At 40.5% G+C, this 6427-nt stretch overlaps 1 pseudogene; it reads left to right on the top strand.

Moving 5' to 3' along the window:
* Nucleotides 1-1115: 1115 nt before the first annotated feature.
* On the top strand, nt 1116-6181 carry LOC134621158 (gap junction gamma-2 protein-like; annotated as a pseudogene).
* The last annotated feature ends 246 nt before the right edge of the window (nt 6182-6427 follow it).

The following is a 6427-nucleotide window of genomic DNA, read 5'->3' on the forward strand; positions in this document are numbered from 1 at the left end:
ATAGACTCCATTAGAGCTTGGATGGCTGCCAACTTTCTTCAGCTTAATGAGGAGAAAACTGAAGTCCTTGTTTGTGCTCCTGAAAAATATGTGCCTAGGGTTATGGAAAATTTAGGTCCTCTTGCTCCAATAAAATGTTACTTACTTACACACTAGTGTTTTTGTCTTTATTTTTCTTATAAGAACAGCAAGATATTATTTTGCCTTGCATTACTGCCTTTCCAGCTTTGCACAGCACGCGTGGTGATATTCCTGGCAGGTCATTATTATCTAAATACATTGCCCACTCCTTTTTGAAATAATGAATGGAATGTTGTTCTTTATATAATGATGCATTAAATCTCCATTTCCTAATTGGCGATATTCCCTATAATGGACTTGCGAAATAAAAAATAGTCTAAGCGAATAATAATAATCCCTAAGAGTGGGGTGATGTGGATACCAAGCTTTTCCTGAGAAGTCAGGAAAAGCTTGGTATCCCTCAGAGGGAGGACCTTCCTGTCCTCCCTCTGAGGGAGTCAAAACTGTTCCCAGCTTTCTGTTTAACTTCAGCAAGGAACAATCAGAAGCTGGGTGAGCTGCATGTTGCTGTTTTTCATTTGCATTAACATTTTCATGTTGTTGTTCTTTGGTGTGTGTGTGTCTGTGATGGATGCTTTAACTTCTAAACTTTAAGCATCTTTTGCTCATTCTTCAGCTTCAGTTCTTTCATCCGTGGCTAAAGTTTGTTTGACATTTTATCCACACAAGAGAACATCGAAGATCAAACTAACTGAGGTAATTTTGAATCCTCCCAGACTCTTTAATGTGTTTAATAAAGAGCAAAGAGTCATTTGAAAGGCTTCTATGTGAGGTTTCATACCTTGTGGTGCAGCGTTTTCTGGAAAAAAAGTTTTTCTATGCTTTGGTACTAGCACGGATAACTCCAATTCACTCTCTACATGTGGGTGTATGCAGAAATGTAGCACCAGCAGAGCGGATGGGACACCGGAGGAGGACAGCTGCTGATGGGATTTAGGGGACAACGACACACACACTGTCTTCACATTGTTCCACAACTTGATGCTCTAACTGATATTCTCTCTTTCTTTCTTTCTCAGAAGAAAACACACACAATGACGAGCCAGAAATTGGGATTCCTCAGCAGTGTGCTGTGTAAATGCACAGGCCACTCTCATTGGTAAATTCTCCCATGTTTCTTTTACTTTTTACAGCAGCATGCAGGGGTTAATATGGAACGTCACACCTGCGTTTCTTCCAGGTAAATATCTGCTGCTGGTGTTGCTGCTCGTCAGATTTGTGATACTGGGTGCTGCAGTGCAGACAGTCTGGTTGAACGATGGAGAGGAATTTCTGTGCAGCACTCAGCAGCCCGGCTGTGAGGTGACCTGTTTTGATGCAGTCACACCTCTGTCTTTACCTCGTTTATGGACACTGCAGGTGAGGACAAACCTTACTGCGCTTCTCATAGTTTATCACAGTGAAACTCTGATGTAGCGAAAGCTGTCAAAGGAGTTCCATGCTTTGTCGATCAGCCCACCACTCCATTCTCTTTCTGTCATAACTTTTCCTGTCAGCTGACTCTTAACATAACAGGAAGACTTAACTTCCTCTAAAGAAATCACATCCTGCTATGTCCATATGTTGAAAGTTGACACTTTTTAGACAATATCCAAGATTCCTGTTGGTACAACAGCACGATAAAGGAGACACTGGTTACATAAAATCTCCCTGACCAAGGCCTGCATGTCATACTGAGGCTGGAGTCTTCTTGTAGGTTAGACGTGATGATGCCACAAGACTGTGTTTATTGTCAGCTTTCTACTTTTTTTCTGTCACAGTGTAACATATGCCTTTCAGGCATGTGAAGTGGCTGGAGCTGTCCAGATGGAATCCCCACATGTTATAAGGGTTTTATTTAAGTATGAGTAAATATGTACAAGCTGATAAGTAATTATTAAAATTGAGGTCTGCTTGCTTTCTGCTAAGCTTTTTGTGATATAATTTGTAGTTTCTTCCTTTCCTCTAAAACCTTCTGTTGTGTATGTATAGTGTGTATATAATGACATCACTATGTATTTCTCTCCAGTTGGTTCTCGTTTTGGCTCCTGGTCTGGTTTTCCTCTGCTACCTGATCCACCTCACCAACCAGGAAACCCAGGTGAGGAATAGCTTGGCTCAAATCTTATGCAACCTTTTAACAAATTAAAAAGTTGAATGAAACTGTTCTGTTGTCCTAAAGGTGCAGAGGGGGAATGATGAGGTCAAAGGTCACACTTTGTCTGTATATCGGGCCTGCGTGGCGTTTGTAATTGTAGTAGAGGTGAGACATGAATACACACACGTATACTTTTACACAGGCTGATTTCCAAATGAAAGAATCTGTCATTCTGACCTGCTCGTTTGTTTAAGCATGAAAACAGATGAAATGTGATGTTTGTTGCAGGTTGGATGTATCGCGGCTTTTACTACGCATGAATCAAGTGCCATTCATTTATCTTTGCTCTGTCTCCAGGTGGTTTTTGTTTTGGCTCCTGGTCTGATTTACGTCTCCTACTTGGTGCACCTCCTGGTGACACAAAAACAGGTAGATAACAAACTTGACTTAACTTACTACAAGCTTCATTCAAGTTCATCCTGTTCATGCAAGTGTTGTTTTTCTATGCCTAAGCGTGTACACACACTCACACACACTGATTCTGATGGATGCATCGGGAGAACACGAGGTTCTTAAACAGAATCAGTAGTTAATGTGAATCATGATGAAGCTCAATCCAAAGTAAAAGCACCGTGATTTGTCTGATAAATGAATCATCTCATCACAAACATGGTTTTGTTGGACTGTTTTGCTGTCAGTGTATCTCGTGTGTGCTCTGTCTCCATTTGTGAGGTTCTTGTCTCTGTTGTTTCTCCATCAGAGTGAAACAGGAACTGTGATTAAACGTCAGACCCTGTGGGCATATTTGGGCTTCTTGTCAGCTGTCGTCCTGCTGGAGGTGAGAAAAAAACACAGTCAATAATTAATGCCAAAGAGACAATAATTAGGGAAATATTTGTAAATGAAAAAATATATAAAAATAAATTAGTTTTTTTTCTGTTTGTTTTTTTACTGTGGACCATATGCTGTAATTTACTGGTGCCTTTTGTTAAAGTGTTAAAGTGCAGTTTCATGACAGATAGAGAGATCAAATTTAGTTATAAGAAGATCTCTTTCCCTCTACTAGGAGCAGTGTGTCTGTGAAGGTGTCGTTCCACATAACGCAACAAAGAAAGCCACATAAATAATCAGACATGGTTATAAAAACAGGACTTAACCTTTGAGTGTGTGAACAGAAAACAAACGCCTCATTCACTCTTTGCTTCCTTTTCTGTGTTTCCAGCTGGGATTTGCAGTGGGGCAGTGTTTGAAGTTTGGTCTTTTTCTGCCTCCAATGTTCAATGTGGCTGTGTCCCCATGTCCACATACAGTTGACTGTTTTCTCTCCCAACCAAATGAGAAGACAGTGTTCATGTTCATCATGTTAGTTCTGGCCCTTTTGTCAGTCCTGCTGAATCTGGTGGAGATGGTGAGTTCACAGTTCGAGTGGTGGTTTAATGTTGCGGGGGATATTTTCTTAGCACACTTTTATATACTTTTATACACTTTTTTATCTATCTATCTATCTATCTATCTAAATGTATATATATAAATATATATATATATGTATATATATATATATATATATATATACAGGGCTCTAGAGTGCGACCAAGTTGGTCGCAAATGCGACCAAATTTTTCAGTGGTGCGACTAAAAAAAAATATTTGGTCGCACCGGTGCGACCAAATATTTTCGGGTAAAAAAAAAAAAAATCTCTGCAACTCTCCGTGTGGTCAACAACAGACACACATATGCCCCTATCGTGGACTAAACCAATCAGAGATAGTCAGGGGCGGGACCTCTCTGATTGGCTGTGGTCCAGTTGAAAGTGCAGGTGGAAGAGAGAGGTGAGTAGCCTGAATAAAGCGATATCAATTCATTAACGGATTCCACACAAAGACATAAACACAGAGCGGACCCGACGCATCAGAATCAGCTTTGTCTTTCTCGGCTTTCTCACCCCACGGCCCGAACACGGACACGCTGTCGGAGCTTAGCGATTCTGATGCGTCGGGTCCGCGCTGTGTTTCCGTCTTTTTTGCGCTGATTCTGAGCTGCAGGTTTTGTCTCTCTCCAACCAAAATTCGCCGAGCCAGCAGCAAAAGAAGCAGCAAATTGCGCTTCACATTTGCTCAATGTCATCATGAATTCCCTCTGACTTTTGCTGTTTTGCTTCCACCACGATAAAAATCACACTTCATGCACAGCTCTCTCTCTCTCTCTCTCTCTCTGTACTTCAAGAACAGTTTCCCGTCTCATATCTCTGTTTTCTGCATTATTCATTCGCTTATTACCCACCAGTCTACCGTTGTTTACAGCGCTGTCGGCCGCTGTCTTTTTCTTTTCTTTTTCTTTTTTCACTTAAATGACCTCGGACAAGAAAGCCTAATTTCTGCTGTTCAATACTGAAGAAATTTAAACTTCTTAAAATTATGCAAAATTGCAGAATATTGCAGAATATTTTTAAGGTTAGCTGCTATAAAACGCCAGACCAGGAAAGTCTCCTTGTTTTTCTGTGTTTTATTCTCAGTTACTTTCACACAAAGGCATCTGCTGTGATGTTCACAATTCTGATGAAGTCTCACATGTATCAGTACTGATAAATAATCAGAATTATAATATTTCTGACTGTCTGAGGCTAAATTGAATCGAATCGGGACTTTGAGAACCGGAATCGAATGGATTATAGAAATCAGTGATGATACCCAGCCCTAGTGAGCAGCCTAGGCCCGACAGAAGTGGATGTAGCTGTGGGTAATGAGAAAAGAACTATTGATAACTTTTGTGTTAAGTTAAGGCCTGATCCGTCTGAAATTCATAGCCAGCTCTGACACGGAGCCATCAATCTTTGAATGCTGAAAAAGCAGCAGTGTATCCAGAAAACACATTATATGCTGCAATAAATGCACTGCCCAAGTGTCCCCTCCCCCCACTGCCTTTCAGCAGCAGGCAGCAGCAAACAGGTCGTCAGGCCAAGATGATGATTAAGTTTAACATTTTCTACAATATTGACAAAGCACTTTAAGCACAAGATTGTTAGTTAATAATTTAGAAATGAATATTGCCTGTATGGACTTCCCCCCAAAGAAAGTGCACATGTAAAACTGCGGTGTTAAGCGATGCGGTTGAAAAATTTGAGTGCGCCTAACTTTTGTGCCGGTGCGCCTAACTTTTTAAAGTTAGGCGCACCGGTGCGCCCATGGCAAAAAGTTAGTCTAGAGCCCTGATATATATATATATATATGTATATATATATATATATATGCAAATATGATGATACGATTACAAACTCAGTCATCGACCTGTGGCCTAGAGTGACCTGGTGCCACATGCACTTATTGACACCCTTGGATTTGAACATGGTGTTTGTTATGGACAAATTGTGTTTTGCACAGAAGTCCAGAGACAGTCCATTCAGGTACAGATCTGGCAAGTAGTTCCTTCCAATCACGACCCTCCAGGTCTCACTGTCTTTTCCCACATAAGCATTGAAGTCCCCTCAGTAAGAAGATAGGGTCCCCAGGTGGAGCACCCTCAAGCACCCCACACAAAAACTCCAAGAAGGCCGGGTACTCTGAACTGTCATTCAACACATAGGCGCAGGCAAGAGTCTCGAACTGAAAGCACAGGGAACAAACCCTCTCACCCCCCGTGAAAAACTCCAACATACAGGCAGCAAGCTGAGGGGAAACTAAGATACTCACACTTGAAGAAATGATCTCCTGACTGATTCACATTACATGCCTTGCAGTTACATTATATTATCTTATTCATTTTCTCCATCTTTATTTAATTATTTTTGGTGGCAGATCAGTACTGGAAAATGTATCTATTTATCTATCCACACAAAAATGTTACTATTTGTTAAGTTATGAATTTTTGCATGTGTTATTCTTCATCTTTTACTGCACGGTGATGAAGATGGAGAAGCTCAAGAAAAAGTGCGAGGAGAACAGGATTAATAGCATCCCGTGCTGTGAGATGGTGTCAAATGACAAAGAAGAAGGCGATACTGAAAAGAAGTGGAATGTCTCAGCGTGACACACTGATTTTCCTCGTGTGTATTCATGAGATGAGCACAAATATACAACTGATTTGATTCATTTTTCTTTCTAATCTTTTGTGTGAAACAGTATTTAAACAATTTAAAACATGTTTAGAACAACTCTTTTATTTTGAAAAATAAATATTTTTAAGTCTCCCACCAAACATTTGCTATTTGAGAGGTATCAATCTACTGTGGTGCTGCAGCAGTCAGTACTCAACATCATTTTTGTCACACATTCC

Source organism: Pelmatolapia mariae, linkage group LG23 (genome assembly GCF_036321145.2).
Source record: "Pelmatolapia mariae isolate MD_Pm_ZW linkage group LG23, Pm_UMD_F_2, whole genome shotgun sequence".
In the NCBI taxonomy this organism is placed as follows: domain Eukaryota; kingdom Metazoa; phylum Chordata; class Actinopteri; order Cichliformes; family Cichlidae; genus Pelmatolapia; species Pelmatolapia mariae.